Raw genomic sequence first — 25752 nt, forward strand, 5'->3', positions numbered from 1 at the left:
GAGCTGAAGCTGCTGGTTTACACCACAGCTCACGGCAACACAGGATCCTTAACCTACTGAGCGAGGCCAGGGATTGAACCTGTGTCCTGGATACTAGTCAGATTTATTTCCACTGAGCCACGATGGGAACTCCTTAAAGAGATTATTTTCTAAGTGATCATTACAGTTTTCCAATTGTTCTTCATTTCAGTAGCACACATACTACCTGGCCTCTGGTACTCTAGCCCACTGAACCAATTTAATATCACATATACAGATTTCCAAACTCTTAGGCTTTCTGACCTTGTTTTTCAACCTTTGTTAAAAGTCCTAATGGACATATTTATATATTGGATCTAGCCATTCTCCTGGATCTAGTGTTTGATGGAGTCTTTGAATGGACTGGCTAATTCTCCAGGGGTTTCATAGAGCAAAGCAAGTTGGAAATATTGATAATTCTGTTGATGACTAATTTCCATTTCTTACTCCCTTATTACCTATACATTTAAAAGGAAAATTAGGACATAGAAGACAATACAAGTGATTCATAACATTTTTCTTTGATGATAGCAAGGGTACAAATATTTACAAAGTGTGGCTCCTAGTTAATAAAAATATTTAGAAAAGAAACCCAAACTATCCCTACTACAGAGCTTGGTTATTTCGCAATATTATCTGGAAGGGTCAGGATACATTCCACTTAAATTTTTTTTTTTTTTTTTGGCCTCCCTGCGGCATATGGACTCTCAGGGCCAGGGATCAAATTCAAGCCACAGTTTTGACTTACTCCACAGCTGCCGCAATGCTGGATCCTTAATCCACTGCTCCAGGTCAGGGATTGAACCTGTGACCCAGTGCTCCAGAGACGCCACCCATCCCTTTGCACTGCATTGGAAACTCCTCCACTTACATTTCTAACATTGCTAATAAATCAGGTGTCTTAATATAAAAATGTAAAGAACTGGAAAATATACAGGAAGAGGCTCATACTAAAACCATACTCAAAAGGAGCCACTCAATTTCATGTACATTCCCAGAGGTCAAGTGAAGACTAATAATAGTCACACAAACACATATACACACAATTTCCTATGAAAATATTTTATACTGTTTCTTGTGGATTCTCTCCTCCCTCAGAGAATAAAAGGTTTTCATAAGAGCACACACTCTGGGCCTCCACACACAAGTTACAGCCTGCACAGAATATAGAACAGGAGACACGTGGTTTTGGTATTCTTCATGTGGAAGCCTCAGTTTACCTGTGCCTCCAGTGGGCCAGGGGGAGTGTGAATGAAGGGGATTTGGTCTATATGTACTTACATACAGCAGAGAGTGCTGCTAGCATTATTGCTACCATGGCAACCCCTACTAATCTCAAACATAGCACTTACTACTTACCTCTTTACTTACTCTCCTGACTGACTGTAAGCTACTTAAGGACAAGGATTATATTTTGTTTGCCCTTAATTTCCAGCTACATAGTGGTTTGCACATAAAAGGAACACAGACTTTTGCCTGTAGTTATTACCATTCTTTTTTATTGTTGTCTTTTTGTCTTTGTAGGTCTTTTTGTCATATGGAGGTTCCCAGGCTAGAGGTCCAATCAGAGCTGTAGCAGCCAGCCTACACCAGAGCCACAGCAATGCAGGATCTGAGCCGTGTCTGTGACCTACACCACAGCTCATAGAGACGCTGGATCCTTAACCCACTGAGTGAAGCCAGGGATCGAACCCGAGTTCTCACGGATATGCTAGTTGTGTTCGTTAACTGCTGAGCCACGATGGGAACTCCTGTTTTCATTCTTTAAAACTTTAAAAAATTTATATGGGAGTACAGTTGACTTAGAATCTTGTATTAGTTTCAGGTGTACAGCAAAGTGAATCATATATATATATATATATATATATATCTCCATTCTTTTTTTTTTTCTGCCTTTTCTGCCTTTTCTAGGGCTGCACTCAAGGCATGTGGAGGTTCCCAGGCTAGGGGTCTAATCAGAGCTGTAGCTACCGGCCTATGCCAGAGCCACATCAATGCCAGATCCGAGCCACGTCCTCGACCTACACCACAACTCACAGCAATGCCAGATCCTTAACCCACAGAGCAAGGCCAGGGATCGAACCTGCAACCTCATGGTTCCTAGTCAGATTCATTAAGCACTGAACCATGATGGGAACTCCTCTCCATTCTTCTTTTTTCATGTAGGTTATTACAAACTATTGAGTAGATTTCCCTGTGCTATAGAGTAGGTTCTTGTTAATTATCTGTTTTATACTGTGGTGTTTGTATGTTATTCCCATCCTACCATTTCCTCCCTCCCTGCCATGGTTTCCCCTATGGTAACTCTAAGCTGGTTTCTGAAATCTGTGGGTTTGTTTCTGTTTTAGTTCAGAAAACTTGTCTTTTTTTCAAGGCAGACTTTCAGAGAAGGTAGACTCATCTAAATCTAAGGAATGAAATGAACCTTTATTCCCCTAAATGAATCTCAGTTTAAATCTGCTGGGATTTATTTGCACCTGACCAATTCTCCATTGATTAGCACATTAATAGCTCATATTTATATGACTATGATCAAAGTCATTAACATACACCTGATTCTGCCTAATTTTTAATATAACCTTACTGGTATAAATAAATAACTTGAGCAACTACATCAAATAACCATAAAGAGGGGAAAGCTTTCATCTAAATGTATAACCAGATTGGCTAATTAACATTCTAATTTAAGACACTGTGAATAAACAGCTCCCTTGGAATTGATTCAAGCTAGTCAAGCTGAAAGATAAAGCAAATACATTCTAAGTAACTTTATTTTTTTCTAAGTATCTTTAAACGTTTTTATTCTATTCTTCAGTTAAAATTTCCACTGACTTGCAATATTTACAGTCTGGGAAGCCACCCCTTTATGGTCCTACTTATTTTTTCTTTTTAATTACCAGCTTTTACAGAGAAAGTATATAGATATTCTCACAAAAATTGGGACCTCTACACAGTCTCTATATAAAGAGGCAAAGTAATGTAAGGATTAAGGGCATAGTCTCCAGTGCCAGACTGTCTGGACTAGGGGTCTGGCTCTGGCACATGCTAACTCACCCAGTTTCCTTCGTGTATGAAATGGGCAAATAATGTCTACTATGCAAGACTGTCATAGGGATAAAAATGAGTTACCATGTTTAAAATGGTGCCTGGTACTTTTTGTTGTCGTTGTTTGCTGTTGTTTTTGTTTTTGCTTCTTAGGGCCACGCTTGTGGCATATGGAACTTCTCAGGCTAGGGGTCAGATCAGAGCTGCAGCTGCCAGCCTACACCACAAACACAGCAATTTAGGATCCAAGCTGTAACTGCAAACTACACCACAGCTCACAGCAACACTGGTTCCTTAACCTACTGAACAAGGCCAGGGATCGAACCCTCATCCTCATGGATACTAGTCGGGTTCATAACCTGCTGAGCCATATCAGGAACTCCCAGTGCCTGGTATGTTTTAAACCATACATCTTCATGTGTTTAGGGTGGGAAGATGTGTGCTGGTAAGAAGAGGTAATTTATGGGATTTCATGAAGAATGCAGAAGTGGCTTCTTCTAATAAAAATACAGTATGATTTGAGCTTTACTGAGAAACAGTGCAAGAAAAATTCAGAAATCCTTACAAGCTTCTCTTGTTTTGACAATTCATTTATTGCTTTCCCTAATATTTAGCATTTTGCTGCCTTCTTGCTGTCAGATTTTTAATAAATAAAGGTAAGCAATATTTGTTAAGATAAACCAAGTGTGCCTTGTTTTTAAAAGATGTACTTGATTGTTTTCATAAATGTCATTTGTGTAATGGGTCTCATTATTAATTATCTTGGAAGCCCTAGGCAAGATTTGAAGTTGGCTCTCATGTGATGACATTTTACAATAAGTTTAAAATGAGTTTTTTAATTTAACTAGTTGCACAAATGAACCTGTTTTAAAAAATATTTACATGGTAACTTATTGCTAATTCCTTTACATGTTGATAATCTTTATTAAATTGAAGTATAACTATTTACAAATACTCTTCAAATCTGCAATATTTATGTGGATATTTATGTTACTTTTTTATTTCTTTGGACTAAATGAAAGTTTGGAAAGCTAATTTACATTGTGGCCCCAGAATTTCAAAATATCCAAAATGGCTTACTGTTGGCTTCTAGGCCCCCTTGTTTGGTACAGGTGGTTGTTTACTAAGCCTACTGTTTTTCCTCTTAGTATTCTGCCGGTGAACAAGGTTGTCTAGAAGCAAGATTGAGAAGTTGGCAATTTGTTTTTCTTTCTGTCCCTTTGTACCACACTACCCTTAAGGATCTATATAATCAACTCTTCTCCCTTCTTAAAAGTTCCTCTTCAGAAATGACTAAAAAATATATATTCTTACAGCAGTTTGGATGAGTAATAAAATGGTAGTCACTTCCCTCAAGGCCCAAGAATGAAGTTCCAAATGTGGAATTCCAGGTACTAGTGAGCACAATAGAGCAGATTTGAGGGAAAAGCTTTTCTGGCACCATCACCTGTTAAATGTGTGGTTGGCCTGTTACTCTCACTCTAGATCTGAGCTTCTTGCTTTTATTTATTCTTCCTCTTTCTCCTAGGCCAGGTTTCATTCCTATTTTGAACAGCCTAGCTAGGATGAATCAGAGGCTCTAAGCTTCCCCATCATTGTTCTTCTTCCAGCAGGGATGTCTAATGCTAAAGGCCTTACGTTGGTATTGTGATGAATTGAAACGCAGGGATCTGGCTAGTCTAATGTGGCATCATCTAGGCAAATCACATAGAAGTTAATTTTCTACCATGAGTGGGGAGTTGCTTGAATTGTTATTTTAATTGTTTCATTTCTCTAATCTATTTTTGTTTCTGATGTGAGCCTGAAACTCATTTTATTGTACAAGCCTACCAACTCAAAGTGATCTGATTTGATAGGCCTGTCAGTCAAATCACTCTCACCAGGGTGGGACTGGTTCATCTCTTCCTGGCTTTGGGTACCTTTCTTCAAGGGATGTGGGAGACGATGGCCTTCTTTGTTCATGAGACCTGCTTTTTAGAAAGAGGTGCAAGGGCAGCTGTACTCCTAAGAACTTCCATGTAAATTCTGATGACAAGTCTTTAGATGAGTGGGAGCCATAATTTCTCAAGGGATCAGAAAAAGACTGCTCTACAGGCTCCACTTCCCATCCTGACCATGGTGTTGACATCTTAGCTGTCACACAGTGCCACAGGCTCAAAGAAAAGGGAGGGGATGTATCTTTTATATTTCTCTGGCTTCAGATCTAAAGCTGGGGCCTGAATTTCCAGCTAAAATATGTAATCTCTAAAAGTAAGTAGGCAGTTGCTTTTGAGGCCTAGATTTAGAACATATTCCTGAGTTTGTCTTTTCCTAATTCTTTAACTCCTAATCCTGGTACTTAGTACCCTCCACCTCAGGCTATATGCCAATATAATTTATTCTTTCTCCTCTATGTATAACCTTGTCTGAACCAAAATTTGTTGGCCATGTAAAAATCGGTTTAAACTGATCATGAATTTAAGGAGGTTTAGTTATCTTTGGTTATTACTAATCTTGATTCATGGAAAGAACAATTGAGTTTGAAAGGTTTGATTTTTAGAAGCAGTCATGTTCTTAAATTTAATTAAAGGCTCTTAAACTTTGTTGTGTACGATGACAATTTTCTCCCCTACTAGGGGGAAAACCCAGTTTATGACATGGACTTTCTTTAGTCATAACTAAAGATTGAAATATGGTTCTTATTTCCTCTATTTATTGTAGCTGTTTCTTTTCTAATCCTCTGAGGTGCAAAAAAAAAAAAAAAAAAAAAAAAAAAAGACATTGGATTTATTATACCATGCCTCAGCAAAGGTAGATTGGTCATGCTTAAAATTTTAGACATGTGAAATGAAATTGTGACTGAAGCAAAACAAATGAGAGGTAAACCATTTAGACATCATTCAATACTTTACTTTCCCCCACTTACTCCAAATATATTTTTATAGTTCAGGCGAGCTTCTTTATGAATCAAATGAGGTGTGGCTAGGAAAAAAATGTCTGACATTTCAGAAAGTTCAATGATTCTAACATATTAGAAATTACTTACCCTAGCACATCTCTTGTATATAAAACTGGTAAAAATAAAACATACATTATAGTGATATTTTTGCAGCACTTTCATTGTTTACCTCAGCAAGTGATTTTGAGTAAGCCTGCAAATCATTTTCTGACATTCCTTTGCCCAACAGGAAAAGTAATATACTAGTTTACAACTCAATCCTACCTAGTAATTTTGCTCTAAGCCTTGCTATAATCATTGTGCATATAAGTGATCATATATGAATGTTTGAGTGAGTACTTAAATGTTGTAGAAGACATAGTCTAGTTTCAATTAGATTTCCCCACAGTTTTGTGCAAGAATATTTAAAATGTGTAAAATTAATAAAGCATAAGCACCAGTCAATTAGAATGGAAGTCTGAGAAGAGTTGGGGCCTGTAGTCTTCTTTTTTAGCCAGGCATTAACCCTTTAGTTCCTGAAATTGGGAGGTCCAGGGAATCCTAAGAGAAAGCGCTGGTACAGGGTAGAAGTCATGATGGAATTCAGCTCAGAGCTGCAAATGTTGACCAGCCTGTATATTTCAGTATTTTATTAATGGTTCTCTGTACCTGTGCGTACCAGCTGAATATTAGTGCTGTAAATACATAATTAAAAGGCAGTGAGGGTGTGAGTGCCCCCAAATATAAGAATATATCTTATTGATATTTAGAAGAAAGATATTGCATATAAAATTGTTGAAATAATATGTTTAATAAAATGATTACGAGCCTTAAAATATCAGGGTAATTTGGAAGCCTTTTATGCTTTGGGCTAAAAATAATGTACATATTTATGTTGATTTTATGAAATCTAAAGACTTTATTTATGATTTTATAAAACTGAAGCACTTCAGAATAAATTTAGACCAATTCCTTAATTTATCCATGAATCTGAGGACCACCATCATTGTCTCTCACAGTTAGTGACAGTGATGAGACTTGAAGCTAGGACTCAGACATCATCCCTTTTTTTTTGTTTTGTTTTGTTTTTTCATCTTTTTCCTTTACACTTCAGGACTTCTGTCTTTGTCTAATAGCAGCAGTGGAAACTGGCAGGAGTGAGATCAATGGATTGGTTTTTCCAAACCAGAAAAAATGGATATGAGAAGCTGAGTATCCTGGCAGTCAGAAGGTATTCATTAAGCACCTAAAGGATGCTCATTGTAGGGATACAAAACCAAACCAAAACAACCCTCCTTCATTAAATATGCAGGATAGCAGCAATAATTAGCCACACTAACTGGGTTTGGGTCCCAGCTTTCCTCCTTACCTTTTCTGTGGTCTTAGGCAAGTTACTCAACTTCTTGTGTCTGTTTCCTAGGTAGGATAATAATACCTACCTCCTTGTGTTATGAGGATGAAATTAATATACATGCAGTGCACACAGGAAATATCTGACACAGTAAATCTTGCTATTAGTAATGATCAAGGATTTATGCACTCTACCAGACATCCGTCAGGAACCCCCCAGTACCCTGGATGGATACAGTAACAGACCCAGCAGACAGAATAAACCTCACCATGACAGGATAGATAAACCTATCTATCCATGAGATGGATAAACCTCCATCTCACCATGGAAATCAAGTAAATGCCAAGAAGTAGAGTAATGGAGCAAAGGGGAGGTGTCCAGAGCCAACCCACCTAAGAAAGTATGGGTCGTGAATTGCTTATGAAGAGGGGAGGAGATAATTCATATGGCAGGTACGGTGTGAACAAAGGAATGGGAGCAAGAATGAGCACGATGTAGTAGGGAGTCCATGGAATTGCTTGGCTGAATCAGGAGGTTTTGCTGTTTGGTGTGAAGAAATAATTAAGGAGTAGGAGGAGGTGGAAAACCTTGGAAAGCTGTCGAAAGTCTGGAGAATTCCTCTAAGTGCTTGACATGCTGTCTGAAGTCAACTTTTTCTTTTAGGCTTAGAAGTCCCCAAAAAAGTGCTCTTTATGTTGGGTTTGTTTTGTTTTGTTTGGCTGTTACAGCCTTGATACAGGATCTCAGTTCCTAGTCCAGTGATTGAAGGGGGTGGGTGTGCGGGTGCGAGTGGGGTGGGTGGGGAAACGCAGCTGAAAAATCACAACGTCCTAACCACTAGACCACTAGGTAACTCGCAGGACATGCTGTTCAAATTGGGGGAAGGGGACGGAGAACTATGCAAAATACCTCATACTTAGCCCTAAATATCAGTTCCTTTTTTCCCCTTAGAGGCTGGAAGGTTACTTTAATAAAGGGGAGGTGTTAAATTCACGTACAGATTAAAAGAAAAAAAGCATTCTGATTTCTTAGTCTGAAACCTTTTGGTTAAAGCTTTTGCGTTTATAGCTTCGCTTACTCATCCGCCTCCCCAGGGCCGCAGCAACCGACAAGCAAAGCCGGGAGAAAAGGCAAGGAGGAAAGTACGCTTCTCGCATGCGTTAGAAGCCGCCCTAACTCCCCCGCAGCGTCTTTTCTTGGAACAAAACTAGCGCGGAGTGGCGGAGCTCCGCAGTTTGCGTAGACTCGAATTTCCTCTTGCTTTCACTGTTCGCGTGGAATCCTCGAGAGGTGCAGTTCTTTTACGCAACTTACGTTATCCGAAGTGAATGGCTGGGTGGTGCGTGCACGCCCAGAGCGTAGCACCCATAGGCGGTCGGGGTGCGGCTGCGCAGGGACCTGAGTGGGCCTGGTACGCCGCTAGCGTAGCGTAGTGTCTGACGCGCAGGGCTCCGCGACGCAGTTAGCGCAGCCGGCTTTGGTGAATACACGATTTGGTGCAGCCGGGGTTTGGTACCGAGCGGAGAGGAGATGCACACGGCACTCGAGTGTGAGGTAACTATAAAACCCCGATTTGTTTACATTCCCTCCCCCAGAACCGGTCCCATGCGCGGTGGAGACTACGAGTCCCGGGACAGCGGGGGGTTAGAAAGGGAGACTAGAACCGGGGAGTCGGGGCTGAGTCCCTCGGGGATCCGGGCGCTGGGCTTCCCGCAGCTGCTGCAGTCGGCGGCGGCCGCGGCGAGTCGAGCTGAGCGCGTGGTGGGCTGCGCGTGGGGCGCCGCCGCTCCTCGTGTGCGCTCTGGGCTGCTGCGGGCTTCGCGGCCAAGCGGCCTTGGCCCTGCGTGCGGGATCCGCGTCCAACTCAGACTCCTGCCGAAACTGGGGTGCCGCGCGGGGAATGGGGGAGTGACCGCTGGTCAGGCGGCGGCGGCGGTTGGGGGGCTCCGCGCGTGCGGCCCGGGCGCCAGAGGTGGCGTCGGGGCGAAGGCGGGGACGTGGTGGCCCGAGAGTGGGAGGATCCGCAGTTAAGTCTCGGAGGGGCTTGGAGAGGGGCGACGGCGAACGCCCGGGTCTTTCCGCTACGGTGTATCACGGGGACCCCGGGATGGAGCCTGGGCACCGCTGTTCCGGGACCCGGAGGTTAACGGACGGTGGCGCCGGCGCTCCTAGGGCGGGAGGCCTCGTGGGGGCTTGCTTTCTTCCCCACCAACCGAAAAGCCGAGGCGGGGCGCGGGGTACTTAACATTGAAGCCCGGGGTCCCAGGAGCTGAGGGTCGCTGGGCTGGGGCTGGGTAGATGGAGGAGGCCAGGAGGTGGCGCGGTAGCCCGGGCTTTGTTCCTGGAAGCCTTTTGGCGGAGAGCTCTGTGGGCCCGGCTGGGGCAGTCAGTATTAGGGGATCCCTCGCGAGCCTAGGGATCTGTTCGACTCCTCGCTTCTTCCTTGGGACCCTCAAGTGTCCCGGCTAAGAAAGGGGCCTGGCGAGGTTGCAGGCGATGTGACGTTGGAGATCTTCCTGTGGCTTCTGTAAAGAACTGTTCACGTGGGAGCCTGTCTACATGGGCCGTCTTTATGAGCAGGGCACGAGGAAGAAATAACACAGCAGAATCCGCAGCCCTCAGGCGGAAGGTCCTTCACTCAACTCCCTGTTTTAAGTAATAAAGAGTGACATTAAAGCACATAATTTAAAAAGAAGATGGTAGGTTATACTGCGTGTGTGTGGTGTTTTTTTTTAAACTTTTATTTATCGTCTTTTAAGGTGTATAGTACTCTAGTTTTAACTTGGAGCAGAGTCATTCTTGATGGAGCAAAAAAGCGTATGACAGGTTTACATTTCGTTTGGGGTTTTTTTTGGGGGGGATAGGTATCTAAATTCTACATATTTAAGAATAAACAATATGCTTGGAAAAGCTGGAGATTTAGAATGTAGTTAATTGTAGTCATGCAACTGAAAGTCTTGAGTTAAAACTTTTTTTGTTTTGTTTTTTTAAATTAAGACTTACAATTCTACATATTTTGAGCACCTTCTGAGTCAGTCTCTTGTTCTAGACCTTTGGGGTCCGTACCAGATCTCCCATATCCCTGACTGCCCTGAATTCTCTGATAGGGAGAGAGATGTAGTATCAGTGATAAGTTATATGAGGAAAATAAAATAATGATGTCTGGAGGGACCTGTAACATTTTTTGCGTGATAAACCTCAGAATGATGGTTTAAAACGTATGGAATATGTAGTATACAACAGAAACCAATTGTCTTAAAATGTAATTACCAAAATAATGTGATGAAGTAATTGATGCTTTAGTAAAGCATTAAATACCAGGAGTAGTGGCAGGTCTAATGACTAATTTCAAACTAGTGAGAACTGTAAATGATTTTGTTAGAATTTAATTTGAATTAATAGTGTCAGGTACTGCATATCACGTTTTTTTTTTTTTTTTTTTTTTTTGCCTACATGTGTAACTGAAAGAATAACTAAATTTCAGAGGTTAATTAAAATTGATATCTCTATCCAGATTTAGAAACCTGAATTCTATACACAGCTCTCTGGTTAAGAACTCCTGTGTAAGGATGACTGTGTTACTTTAAAAGAAGCGGTTAATTGTGAGGTGACATCAATAATACATTGTGTGATAACCTGTTCTAATTTTTCCTTTTGATTTGTAGTCCGCTAACATCTTAAAAGCCAACACAGTTCTTCTTTTGTGAGCACTTGATTTCAAGTACTTTTAGGAGGCCTTAAGTTTGGTATGCAAGTACTACTCTAGGGTGTGTTTTTTGTTTATTTTTTGTTGGGACAGGCAATGCCTTGATCAGTTCTCTCAAACCAGGGACTGAATTTGGGCTGCAGTGGTGAAAGAGCTGAATCCTAACTGCTAGACCACCAGGGAATGCCCTATTTGTTTTTAAACTGACTTGTGGAAAATACAGGGTACAGGTGTTTTTACAAGGGAAATCAGCAACAGGAACAATCATTTGCTTTTAATTAAAGGGAATTTACATTGTTACTGTTCTATTTCCCTCCACCCCTACTCTTCCTCTTTTCCCCCAGTTTTGGCCATTATTAGAAAGAATGTAGGGCTTTGGAGTAGGATTTAAGGTTCAAAACTGTGACTCATTATTAACTAGTTTGATTACCTTGAGCAAGTTGCTTTATGTTAATCTTTTGTCTGTGAACTTGGAAGTTCTAAAAAAACCTACTTAATGGGTTTACTGTGACCATGAAATGACGTAGTGAATCAAGGGGCTACAGGTAATTCATTTTACCTTCTTTTCTTCATACAGATGTTTCAGTTCTTGGTGGTTGAGGGCCTATAGTCTATCTTGATTCCTGAATGAGGTTTAATGAATGGTCTCTACTGGGTCATTGCAGGGCTGGGAGGGGATACAGTTATCCTATTTTAAATGTAATTCTCATTGAAAATATGCTAACTGTAGCTTAAAGTTGACAAGTGAGTGCTCAGTGTTTCCCAACAGTTCGATGCTGCCCCCTAGTGTTTGATTCCCCTTGGAGTTTTCACCAGCTTGCCTTCATGCTCACCTAAAGACTATTTTAAGTTACAATTAGATTCCTTATTGCTGTTTATCTAGTCTACCTTGAGATTTCCTCCAGCTGATTAGTGTTGCTAATAAGAGTCATTTTGAACTGGTTAACGTTTGATTGCTTTTAACTCTCGTTTTCCGAGTAGGGGTGAGTTTGGGTGGCGATAGAACAGTATAAGGTCGTTTCCTTGCAAATTATGTTGGTGGATTTTTTAAACAGGAAGAGGGATATATGTTAAAGGTGTAATTTGAGGTTGGCTTTTTGTATGAATAGCAGCAGTTAGTTCAATCTGGGCTTCTGGCTTAATTTAGTCCCATGTAACTTTGTATTGCCTTCACTGTACTGAAAATTAAATTTGAAAATGTTAAAATCACATGGTGAGCTTTTTTAAAGTTCATTTGGACCTTTGACTTCTATGGAATGATTTTTGAAAAATCAAGAACATTTAATAACCACAAGATTTTCTGTGTTCACTTATGTAAACTCTTCAGATTTCAAATTACACCACTTATCAATTTTCCAGACTACTTTTTTTCATTTTCACTTTCTGTTTATAAGTTCTAGGAATAGACCACATGGTGACTTACAGGTTTTTCCAAAATGAGAAAATATATTCTTGATATATCTTGAAGTGTGTTCAGTAGATATGAAGGCAATGTTCAACTGAAATTGTGAAGTTTTAAATAGCAATAGCATTATTGAAATTACATCCAGCTATTTAAGAAACCACACTTATTGTTCAGAATACAGTAATTTATTGTCATAGCACATCATAAGAAATAGTGTCAAATTCTGTTTTCTTTCTTTTTTTTTTAAAGTAGTTTTATTTATTTGTCTTTTTGCCATTTCTTGGGCCACTCCCTCGGCATATGGAGGTTCCCAGGCTAGGGGTCGAATTGGACCTGTAGCCACCGGCCTGTGCCAGAGCCACAGCAACTCGGGATCCGAGCCACGTCTGCAACCTACACCACAGCTCACGGCAACGCCGGATTGTTAACCCACTGAGCAAGGGCAAGGACCTAACCCGCAACCTCATGGTTCCTAGTCGGATTCGTTAACCACTGTGCCACGCCGGGAACTCCAAATTCTGTTTTCTTATGAGAGCATAAGGTTTTCTCTTTTGTTGTTGCCAGATGAAAGGATTGGATATTGAATAGATTTTTTAATATTAGATTTTTCATATTAAAAAATATTAGATTGGAGTTGTGGTTACAGGTTTATAAGTATTGGGGTAAAATCTAAATCTTTTTCACGTAGTGTTTAAATTATTTTCATTGAGTTAGTGGTCAATGGTTTTATGATTTTATAATTATAGGCTATTACTACCCATGGTATATTTTACTGCTAAAAGAGAAGTTATCAGATAATTGTTCTTGCATTAATATTTCTAACAGCCATGTTAACCCTTAATGTGTACACTAATTTGGGGGACCATCAATCCCATTTAGAAAAGAGGTTTTTGGGGATTAGAAAAGTGAATCAGGAGTTCCCATCGTGGCGCAGTGGTTAACGAATCGACTAGGAACCATGAGGTTGTGGGTTCCATCCCTGCCCTTGCTCAGTGGGTTAACGATCCGGCGTTGCCGTGAGCTGTGGTGTAGGTTGCAGATGCGGCTCGGATCCCGAGTTGCTGTGGCTCTGGCATAGGCTGTCAGCTACAGCTCCGATTCGACCCCTAGTAGTCTGGGAACCTCCATATGCGGCGAGAGCGGCCCAAGAAATGGCAAAAAGACAAAGAAAAAAAAGAAAAGTGAATCAGAATGTTGTAGGAAATATCTTTGTCATGAATATAAGATTACTTTCATAGGACCCAGGAGTATTGTCATTATAAGAATTATTGTGAACTATGTGTAAAAGTTATTTTTAATCTTCTAGTAGTTATCTAAGACTTGTCAATGATCACTTTAGTTTTTAGATTTATTTTTATTCATATTGAAGTAGAAAATTTAAATTGCTCTAAGTTGTTGTAGTAAGGTCACAAATACATAGTCCCACTGCTCTGTTACTTGAATGTCTGTAAATAAAATTTTTGAGATGTGCCCTCTTATGTCTGAACTTTTTTTTTCTGGAATTCACTTTATATATTTTGTGAATTTTTGCTTTTTAGGGCTGCACCCATTGCATATGGAGATTCCCAGGCTATGAGTCTAATTGGAGCCACAGCTGCTGGCCTAAACCACAGCCACAGCAGTGCAGGATCCTTAACTCATTGAGCGAGGCCAGGGATGGAAACCACAACCTCATGGTTCTTGGTCGGATTTGTTTCTGCTCAGCCACAACGGAAACTCCATTCTGTGAATTTTGAATTTTACAGTAGTGGTTTCCCTACTGTTTTCTGTTGCATTGGTAATTTTTTAAAAATGTACAGATTAAATCAGGGGTCAGCAAGCCATGGCCATGGGCCAAATCATCCTGATTTTATAACTGAAATATTAATGGAACACAGCCTCCTCATTTTTTAATGTATATTGCTGGTTTGTGCCATAATGAAAATTGAGTAGGTACCATAGAGACTATATTGCCTGCAAAACCTAAAGTATTAAATATCTGGCCCTTTCAGTTCCTGCTGTGGTGCAGTGGGTTCAGGATCCAGTGTTGCCTTTATGGAGGTGTCCTTCAATCCCCAGCCTTGCGTGGTAGGTTAAGGATCCCAAGTTGCAAAAATAAAAAATAAAAATAAAAAACAAATACAAAAGGATCTCAAGCTGCTGCAGCTGTGGTCTAGGTCTCAGCTGTGTTCAGATTTGATCCCTGGCCTGGAAACTTCCATATGCTGTGGGTGTGGCCATTCAAAAGAAAAAAAAAAATTTGCCTCTTTTAGGTCAGCCAACCCCTTGATCCAGTTACTTGACATGGTGCCGTTTTTATAAAACATTTTTCCTTGAACCTGTGTGAGTAAAACGCTAGTAGAAAAACATTCAAATATAAACTTGAATAATGTGAGTTCTCTGGTCTTTTTGTCCTATAACTTATTTTTTCCCCCTCCCCCTTTCCATTTTACTCTGTAGAAGGAATAGCACCTTTATTTATGATGCTTGGAGTTGGGATGTGGTCTTCAACCTATCACTCTGTTTCTACCTCTTACCTAGTGTCTCCTTTATCTACTGGAGTTAAAAAGGTGACTGTTTCTTCCTTGCACCTCCTTCAGAGCAGAAAATGATTCATAGTTACTTTTATGCCTTCTCCCTGCCCCTTCCTCTTGTTCCCTTTCCTCCTTTCTCCTCTCATCCCACTCCCCTAATAAACATGATTGCATGTTTATAGGCCTGTGAACAAATGTTTTGGTGGAATACTTCTCAATGAACCTCTGCTGAAGATGAACCATTATTTCATTCTGTTTATATGTGAAGAAGTACACTTTGTGCCTTGTTGGAGAAGAACATAGCCTCTTGATGAAGGGGCTGTGGAAAGATTTGATTTAATTGATTAATTTGCTTTAACAAGATATATAGACTAAAATGTGATTTTTTATTACACTGTAAATCAATGAGATAAGTAAAACTATAATATTAGAAAAACATTTTATATAATTATTGCATAACTAAGTAATTACAATAAAACAGAATAATACCATGTTATGTATTATATATAATATAATAAATCAGTGAGATCATGTTTTCTATTAGGCCTTTTTTAACATAGAATTTCAGATGACTTCATAACTTGTTAATGTCTAGAACATATATTTTAAGATTTTTGTTTTAAATTAGTATACTTTAGTTTTTTCAAATAAATCTGATGTGTATGCCCAGTGTAAACAAAAAGTTCATTTTCAAGAAAATAATCAGGAGTTCCCATCGTGGCGCAGTGGTTAATGAATCCAACTAGGAACCACGAGGTTACGGGTTCAGTCCCTGCCCTTGCTCAGTGGGTTAAGGATCCGGTGTTGCTGTGAGCTGTGGTGTAGGTTGCAGATGTGGCTCGGATCCCGCGTTGCTGTGGCTCTGGCGTAGGCCGGCAGCCACAGCTCCGATTAGACCTCTAGCCTGGGAACCTCCATATGCCACAGGAGTGGCCCAAGAAATGGCAAAAAGACAAAAAAAAAAAAAAAAAAAAGAAAATAATCAGGGAGTTCCCTGGTACCAAGGATCCAGCGTCATCACTGCTGTGGCTTTGTGTCCCTGCTGTGCGCAGGTTCAATCTCTGGCCCAGGAACTTGTGTGTGCTGCAGCGTAGCCAAAAAAAAAAAAGTCAATTTTAAAAACCTGAAGAAGGAAATCAGAAAGGTGGCTAAAATCAAATCACTGAAAGAGATTTTAAGAAAAAGTTTAAATTCACTGTAAATACAATAGTATATAATACATATGTTCAAGCTTTTCCTCTGAAGATTTCTGCCTATGCACAGGTACTTGAAAGTTTTACTGAGGCTAAAATACAAACTTTCTTAGTTAACAAATGTGAGAGTATTGTTTGTTAGTTCAATGGATGTTTTATTTTCCCTAAAAAGAAATGGTCCTGTTAGTTACAGCTTTTTTTAAAAAAAATTTGATAAAATATAGGAAGAAAAAACTTCTTAAATTTAGAACTCATAAGGAAATTGTCAAATAACTTCATAAGTTTCACTGTCTGTACATGAAAACATCTATGAAAGGGGAAATACTGTAATCAAAGTAAAAAGACACTGGACAAAACTGAAGATTTTTTTTGCAGAAAATATGACTGAGCAGTGTCATATAAAGGCTCATATATATTTAAAAAATATTGAGACACCGGGAATAATTTGAAAGTATAAATACAAATAAGGTAATTTTACCTGTTCCAAAATTAATAATACTAACTACTAATGAAAATACTATAATCATACTGCTGGTGGCAGTATAACCAAACTTAATTTCTCTAGGAAACAATTTGGAAGTATGTAATAAGACTTGAAAAGTGTTAAAACTTTTTTGTGGTCTTTCCTTACATCTTGGACATATCCAAGCAAATAACCAAAATAATAGCACAAATTGAAATTAAAATGATTACATGCGGTGATTAAAACTACAAGCAAATGCTTGTGAAAGTCTTGAAACTGTAATTCATTTTCTTCCACATGTAACATAATATTTCCTTTAACAGAAACTTTTTTAGGATTTAAAATTGCTGACGTTTTAGCTTTTTTCTGTCAAAATTATACATGAATATAGTTAATTAGAGTTCTGTCAAATTTTTAGGAAAAAGAGAACTCAGTCCCCTGTCTTCCTTCTTTCGTATTCTTCCTAGAGAGTGAGAAACTCCCTTAGTTATTTTGCTGTTCAGTGCCATGTTTCCAACATATTCATAACTTGTTGATTTTCAATTTTTGTCATTATTTGCTTAGAATTTAGCACTCTTCTGCTTTTCCATGTATCTTCTCATTTCCTGTTCTCCAGTTGTTGAGTATAGTATATTGTAATTTTGGTTTAGAACAGTATTTAGCAATGTATTTTTATGACTATGAATGTTATTTACAGCTGGGCCATTGTCATAAACCGTTACTTTTCCTGCACAACTTTTTCCTTGCTGGCATTAATCATTTTCTTTTCTTTTTTTTTTTCTTTTTTATGTGCCTATATATCGCAAAATCTATCCTGGTCTGTATATGTGACTCTGTAAGAAAGAGAATGTGCCCTAAGAAGACATTGTTTATATTAGACAAAGTTGGACTTGATAATAAAGGTGGATTGATTGGTAATGAAATTGGTTGTTTGCTAGTAAAAGTTAAATAGCTTTGACGTTTGAATTGTACCTTCATAAGATTCTAAGTGGCAGAACTGAATGATTTAACTTTGTTCAACAATTAAAAGGACCTTTGATGGATTAAAATAACTATAAGGATAGCTAAAATCAATTAGAAGTCTTTTCTGGTGGGGAAGAAGTAGCCTGTGTTGTCAACAGCATCAAAAAAAAAAAATAGTATTACAAAAATACTGCCATGAACATTGTGTGTGTATGTGTGTTTTTTCCCCCAACCTTGTAGAAAGGAAGGATCATTTTAACTGGTGGTGCTTATGAATGGCAAGCTGGTATAAAATCAGGGGTGTCTAACTGTGACAAGATGTTGACAAAGGAAAACAAAGGAAGTGTGAAGATGAACAGAGTGATAAAGATATGAGCTAGTGGCAGTAACTATCTGTAGAATGAAGGCAGCTGCCACAGATGATGATTCTAAAGAGAACACAGCTCTGCAGGTTGAAGGGAGAAGGCACATGTGGTCTAATTCAGGTCTTAAGGTTAGCATTGTCTTTAAGTCCTCATTGTGATTACATGTTGTTTGGTTTATTTGTAGTGGAGAGAGATTGAAGCTTTCTTATTGAAAGGGTAACTAAAGTTGTACACAGTTTAGTAGCTTTGAAAGGCATCACAGTATTTTGTGGCTGATAAAGGTATGCCAGCCCATATGTTTACTAATCCCAGATGTTCTTTGTATTTACAAGCAGCAAAACAGACGCAGGAATATAATAGGTGGCTTTCTACAATATGGTTCCAGATATGGAATATGGCTCTATAATGAAAGCTTGAAAAGCAGAGACTTCAGATAGCCATTTTGACATTTAATGAGAAAATGTAGGTTTGTACATGAATGTTCAGAGTACAATAAAGATAGATTTAATGTGTGATTGCTTGATTTGGTACTTTACATCAAGGCTCAGATGTTTATATTCTCTCTCTCTTTAAAAAAAAATAGTTAAACGGGGAAAACTGAATTTTGCCCAAGCTCAATTAACATGCATCTGTTGTTTTTATATGAATGAATCTGGAATATTCAGTGCAAATATTAGAGTTTGTGCTTATTTTAGGGAATAGCTATGTTGACATTCCAAACCAAGACTGGTAAAGTAAGGGAATGAAAAAACAAACCTCGAAGCTGTAAGAGGATTTAATGTTTCTTAATGAGAAGTCGTTACTGAAATAATTTTATGCCTTAGAGTTTTATAATGTCAGTGAAACTGGTATGTTGTGATAATTCTTTCCAGCTTTTTCTCAAATACTAGTGAATGGGTGCCTCCTATAATCTCGAGTTGGTCTTGGATGTACTGATGCTGCATGTGTTCCTGGAATATTTTTGATAGCATTATTTGGAAGGAGTCAGAATGGGACTTTTTTTCCCCCTCTAGTTCTGTACTTTCCCAAAGAGAAAGATAGGTAATACCACATCAAATAGTGGTAATACTTTAGGTTAATATACTTTACAAAGTATATATTTCATATACATAAGCTCAGTTGATAGATAAGTATAGAGGCTATTTCCCCATTTTGCAGAGAAGAAACAATGACAGTGCTGGGATGAACTAGAGACAAAGGTTTCTGACTCCTGGTTCTATTCTCTGTATAAGACATTGGGCAGATATATCAGAATTGGGATTTAAAATGCATCTAAATTATATTACTATAAATAACTTGCAGTTAAATAGCATTTAAAACATTATAGGAGTTCCATTTATGGCTCAGCGGAAATGAATCTGACTAGGGTCCAAGAAGACGCAAATTAGATCCCTGGCCTTGCTCAGTGGGTTAAGATCCATTGTTGCCATGAGCTATGGTGTAAGTCTCAGACGCAGCTTGGATCTGGCATTGTGGCTGTGGTGTAGGCCAGTGGCTAGAGCTTGTATTTGTCCCTTAGTCTGGGAATCTCCACGTGGCATGGGTGCAGCCCTAAAAAGACCAAAAAAGAAAAAAAAAATTACAAATGAAATGGGAAAACATTTAAACCTTTTTCCACTTAAAAAAAAAAAAAAGGATACAGGTTATATTATTTGGTTCTAATAACTGCTATGAAACAGAACAGGGATTAATATCCCCACCTTATAAGAGATCATAAAACTTAAAAGGGGTAAGTAATTTGCCAAACATCTTAGAGATAGTACGTTGTAGGCAGAGGCAGAGCCAGGTTTCTGAGACCTTTGGCTCCTAGACTTTTGTTTCTTCAGGAAGCAGAGCCTCATTGCTTCTCACCCTTTTTGTGTCTACTGTCATTGAATCACAGAGGGAAACAATTGGTATCTGCTCTTAGTATGGATAAAGATTGATGATGTCAATAGTGATACAAATACCAGTTGTATTTATGTGATTCAGGATATAAATAAAACTAATTTCTACCATTCTTTAAAGAAGTCTTGTAGTGAAACCTAGACAAGAAATGAAGTCCATTAGGATACTGTGTATATTTATTGATTAGATTTTCACATTAAGTATACTTAAAGCATATTAAGTTAATATAATCCAGGTTGAGAGTTTTTGTGATTTCTCTTTTGGTTTCCAACTCATTGGTCTTAAAAGTGCCAATCTGGAAAATTGAAATGGCTAGTTTTAAAACCTTGCTAAGCAATTTTTTTTTTTTTTTTTTTTTGTATTTTGTCTGTGTGCATGAGACAGAGAGAGAACTTGAGACAGCTACTAACTTCTGATTCTTTCATTAGGCCTACATTTTCCTTTAAAAAGTGCCCCCTTGCATAAAAGTTTATTTTATTTTTTTAGTCAGATGAATTGATTACACACAGGATTTATACTTAGTTGGCCTCTCCAGTAATAAGAATGAAGTATTGGAAATACAATTACTTGAGTGCTTATTATTTATTTTTCTTAGATTAGTCATTTTAAATAAGTGACTTCTTTTTTTTATATATATTTGACTCTAAGAGAGACAGTTTATTTTCCTTTTAAAATGTTTTGGTAGTATATTTTAGAAGGGTTACATTAGTAATTATCTCATAATGTTCTGGTTTTAAGATATATGGATATGCTGGTGTGGGAGAAAGGGCCCCTGACTTTCAAGTCAGGGGACTGCCACAAACTTGAAATATCACTTTAATCGTATTGTATACCTTCACTGGGTCTTAGATTTCTATGTATATATAAAAGAATGTGTTTAGTTAATTATACTTAAGAATCTTTTCATCTTGAACTTTTTATGGTCCTATTTAAATCTGTATGAAATATAACAGTCTTGAGACAAAATATCTATGGACGGATTTTTAATGTTAGCAATTAGTGTACTTTCAGTTCTTGATATAGTTCTTGATATTTTACTCATTTAAAATATGAAAAATTTGTAACTTGGCATTTAATAGAAAGCCTGTAATTAAAATGTTTGTAAGCCTTTATAGAAGAACTTACTATGGAGATAATCAACCCTGATTACTTCCATTTAAGGTTCTAGTTAACCTTTCTCTTTAAGTATAATAATGTATTTTTGTTAAGCAAGAGCCTTTGATTACAAATGATACTTTTCTGGAAAAAAAGAATTTTCTATTTTAGTGTTTTTAAGAGTGCATGCAAGAACTTAGTGAAATTAGAATAAGGCTTATAGGAGTTCCTGTCGTGGCTGAGTGGAAACAAATCTGACTACTCTCCGTGACGACGCAGGTTCAATCCCTGGCTTTGCTCAGTGGTTAAGGCTTCGGTGTTGCCATTAGCTGTGGTGTAGGTCTCAGACGTGGCTCGGATCTGGTGTGTTGCTGTGCTGTGGTGTAGGGTAGCAGCTAGAGCTTGGATTTGTCCCCTAGCTTGGGAATCTCCATATGCCACGGTGTGGCCCTAAAAAGGCCAAAAAAAAAAAAAAAAAAAAGAATAAGGTTTCTAGTTAATTAGTATTATATCAATGTCAGTTTTCTAATTTTGGAAATGTCCTCTGATTGTATAAAATGCCATTGGGGAAAATTGGGTAAAAGGACATGGAAACCTAACTATTTTCACAACTTCTTGTGAATCTTTTATTATTATTATTATTTTTAATGGCTGCACATGTGGCATATGGAAGTTCCTGGGCCAGGGATTGGTTCTGAGCTACAGTTGTGGCAGTGCTGGATCCTTTAACACACGGTGCTGACTGAGCATTGAATCCATACCTTGTGCAGCAACCGGAGCCACTACAGTTGAATTCTTAACCCACTGAACCACAGTGAGAGCTCCTTAAATTACTTTAAAAAGTTAAATAAATTTGTTGTTGGGTATGATTAAGTATGGGTCCGTTTCTAGAAACTTCATGTTACTGATACTACTAATTGAAAGTTGAAATATATATCCTTTAGGGATTAAAAATTGCTTTGTCTGAAATGTAATACATCTCTGTAAAAGAGCCCAAATGTTAAGTCTAGACACAGGTTTCCATGAAGTGAACACATCCATATAACCAGCACCCAAGGGAAGAGCTAGAACACCAACTACAGCCCAGAATTTCCTCCCCAGATATTTCCTGCGCAGAATTTCCTGCATCCTTAACTTCTATGAGAATGCTTAGGAAACTGTATGTTGTAGGTGAGATTGTATTTTCCAGCCTCCTTATTTGATTGATTGTGCCCATGTGGCTAAATTCTTGCCAGCAAAATCTGAGAAGTGATGCATGCAATGTCTCCTTCATTTGTTGCTTAAGAATAATTTTCTGAACCTGGACTTTCATTGTTTGTTTTACCACAGGCTAGAGTAGCACCCATGTGAGGCAAATGTGTCTTTGACTGGGGCCCACAGACCTGGAGCAGTCATCCTGGACTGTTTTAAGGAGAGAAATAAACTTGTTTCTTAAGCCCCTGCCCTTTGGGAGAGGTCTCTTTGCAATAGCTGCTTAGTCTCTGCTGACAAATGCGTACTTCATTTAAATAATTCTTAGGCACACATCTGCTATAGCTGTTCTAAAGTTGCAAGTTTATGAATGGTTTACACTAAAAAAAAATGCCTAACATAGATTTAATATTACCTATATGAGGTCACTCTTGTATTTGCATTCCTGTGATGCTCTCTTGAATGTAAATGGTAAGGGAACTCAAGATTCTAGAATCTTTGCAGTAAACAAATGAGTGCCAAACGTGTAATAAATACAGACAAATGAGGAGTTCCCGTTGTAGTGCAGCAGGTTAAGGACCTGATATTGTCTCTGTGAGGATGAAGGTTTGATTCCTGGCCTTGCTCAGTGGGTTAAGGACCTGATGTTGCTGCACCTGCAGCTCCAGTTTGTCTGGCCCGGAAACTTCCATATGCTGCAGATGCGGCCTTTAAAAAAAAAAAAAGAGACAAATGATAATTTAAAGCTTGTATAGATGACCCATGGTTTTTGTGTTTCATGGAGTCATTCATTTGATGTTGCTTGATCAGTATATATACATATATATATGTATGTATGTATACACACACACACATAAATATATATGTTTTATTTTCACCAGTGGCACCTATTCATTTGACAGTGATAATGTGCACTGGACAAACTGTAGCACATTTACGTATCAGATGAGCAGAGCAACATTCAGAGTATCACCTTTCACAAGCATTTTTTAGTGGAAAACCAAGGTAATTGCAGGGAGTATAATGTTCTTTCTGCTTAATAGTGATTGTCTTATCTAAGCCCTTTCATCTTCACTGGTGTGCAGGTAAAATAGATTTTAAATGGTGACTTTATCCATGAGGCTATATAAGAAACTGAAGTGTTTGGATTAAAAAAACAAAATCTCGAACTTAATGTAGCTCTGAGACTAAAAATATAAACTATTTTCTAAAATTCTTAATCCATATAAGCTACGTATAATAATTAAACCTAATGCATTTAGGTAATAATAGTATTTGATTTAATTAAGTATCATTTTAAATAAATGGGAGTGTTTGATAATTTATTTGTAGGTAGTGGTTTTTAAACTTTAGCTAGCATCAGACTCACAGAGAAGACTGGATGAAACACTGCTGAACCTTAACTCTAGACTTCTTGATTTATTTAGTAGGTCTGGGTAGGGTGCAAATATTTACGTTTCTGACTAGTTTCCAGGTAACTGAGGTACTGCTTCTGCTGCTTCTACAACAGATGTTGATTAATCACTGATGATGGTTAGGTATCCATCTTAAAAAAAGGACATACAATACTGCTGATGTCTGACTTAGGATTTTTTGATTTTACAATTGGTGCAAAAGCAGTATGCATTCAATGGAACCTGTATTTTGAATTTTGATATGCAGTACAAGACACTCTTGTGATGCTGGGCCATGGCAGTGAAGTACAGCTCCTAATTAGCCATGCATTCATGAAGATGAACAACCACATACTTAGAACCATTCTGTACCCATACAGTTTTCTGTGTATCACTTTTGGTATAGTATTCAATAAATTGCATGAGATAGTCAACAATTATAAAACAGGCTTTATGTTAGATGATTTTGCCCAGCTGTAGGCTAATAAATGTAAATGCTCTGAGCACGTTTAAGGTAGGTTAGGTTAAGCTATAATGTTCAATAGGTCATATATATTAAATGCATATTCAATTTATGGTATTTTTCAAGTTAAGGTGTGTTGAGACATAATCTCGCTGTGAGTTAAGAAAGATCTGTGTAACATCTCAATCCCATCATGCTTCTTTAACAAATATTAAATGTTTTGTTACATTGCTTCAGATTCCCCTCACTTTTTAAGAAAACGCTGCAGATGCTGCTGAATATGTCTACACCCTCTACTATCTGACTCCTCTTTTTCTCTTCCTGAAAAGATAACCACTCTCCAGAATGTAATCATCTCTACATTAACCTCTTGCTACATGTATATATGCCCCAAATTAAGGTATTTTGTACATTTTTAATTGTGTAATGATATGATGTGTACCTTTTTGCAGTTTTTATTAAATTTGCATTTGTTAGGTATTCTTTCATAGTCATACAGTTATAGTTTTAGAATAATCTTTAGTTACATAAGTATGCCATTTTTTCTTACTTTTTTTTGGGTCTTTTTAGGGTTGCACCTGTGGAATATGGAGGTTCCCAGGCTAGGGGTCGAATTGGATCTGTAGCTGCCAGCCTACACCACAGCCACACCAATGCCAGATCCGAGCTGAGTCTGTGACTGACACCACAGCTCATGGCAACGCTGGATCTTTAACCCACCTTGCGAGGCAGGGATCAAACCTATGTCCTCATGGATACTAGGCAGATTCGTTTCTGCTGAACTATGACGGGAACTCCAAATATGCCTTTTTTAAAAATCCGTTTTTCTGATGGGCATTTAAATTTTTGGCAGGCACTAATGGTTATATAATCAACTGCCATTCCCCTTTTACCTCCTTTTCCCTTGCTGTTAGTATGTGCTTCCATGTGCAAAGGAGAGGGCTTCTTTCCAGTCCCAAGGATTGAATGTTGATTTGTCTAAGCCGATCGTGGTAATTTCTTCTTTACTACTTTTTTTGCTGTGGGTATGTAATATAGTCCGTGTCAAAGATATATATTAAGTGAAATCTGGGAGGGACTTTCTGGAAAGATTTTTCTCCCTGGATAAGAAGAGAAGCATGAAGATAAACTGTCCAGCTCACATGTTTGAGGATGGAATGGTTATAGCAACAGCAGTTTCTTGAGACTCTTGACACAGATCTGAGGTTGAGAGTTTAGGTTTTTGCTTGTGTAATTATCCTGAAACCACCATTTCCCCCAACTTTTTATTATTATTATTATTATTATTATTTTTTGTCTTTTGTCCTTTTAGGGCTACACTCGAGGCATGTGGAGGTTCCCAGGCTAAGGGTCTAATCAGAGCTATTGCTGCCAGCCTAGACCACAGCCATAGCAATGCCAGATCCGAGCCACATCTGTGACCTACACCACAGCTCACGGCAACGCCACATCCTCAACCCACTGAGCAAGGCCAGGGACTGAACCCACAAACTCATGGTTCCTAGTTGGATTCGTTTCCGCTGCACCATGACAGGAACTCCCCCAACTTTTTTAAATGTGAAATTTTCCTCTTTGTTTTAACCACTTTCAGTATTCTGTTATTTGCAACGAAAGCATCTTGTTATGAGATAGTTAACATTAAAAAAAAAAAAAATCGGCACTGCTGCAATAAAGATTCTTGAATTTTTCTCCTGTGCAGGAGTTTTATCTGGAGTAGATAGATAGAAGTGGTATTTTGGGATGTGTTCATAGAGTGTGTTTGTATTCAGCTTCAGTGAATGTC

The 25752-nt window shown here is 38.4% G+C and overlaps 1 protein-coding gene across 8 annotated transcripts in view; it reads left to right on the top strand.

The window, feature by feature from the left end:
* Nucleotides 1-25752, top strand: part of SLC39A10 (solute carrier family 39 member 10) — a 139792-nt gene that overhangs the window by 61153 nt on the left and 52887 nt on the right. Inside the window, exon 1 of one of the 8 annotated variants that reach the window (XM_021075817.1) lies at nt 8195-8885. The exons of 5 other annotated variants lie outside the window; for them this stretch is intronic. The gene's annotated coding sequence lies outside the window, so the exon portion shown is untranslated. Of the gene's footprint in view, nt 1-8194; nt 8886-9007; nt 10031-25752 lie in introns of those variants that run through there. 2 more of the 8 variants (XM_021075823.1, XM_021075821.1) reach the window with 2 other exon arrangements.

Source organism: Sus scrofa, chromosome 15 (assembly GCF_000003025.6).
Source record: "Sus scrofa isolate TJ Tabasco breed Duroc chromosome 15, Sscrofa11.1, whole genome shotgun sequence".
In the NCBI taxonomy this organism is placed as follows: Eukaryota; Metazoa; Chordata; class Mammalia; order Artiodactyla; family Suidae; genus Sus; species Sus scrofa.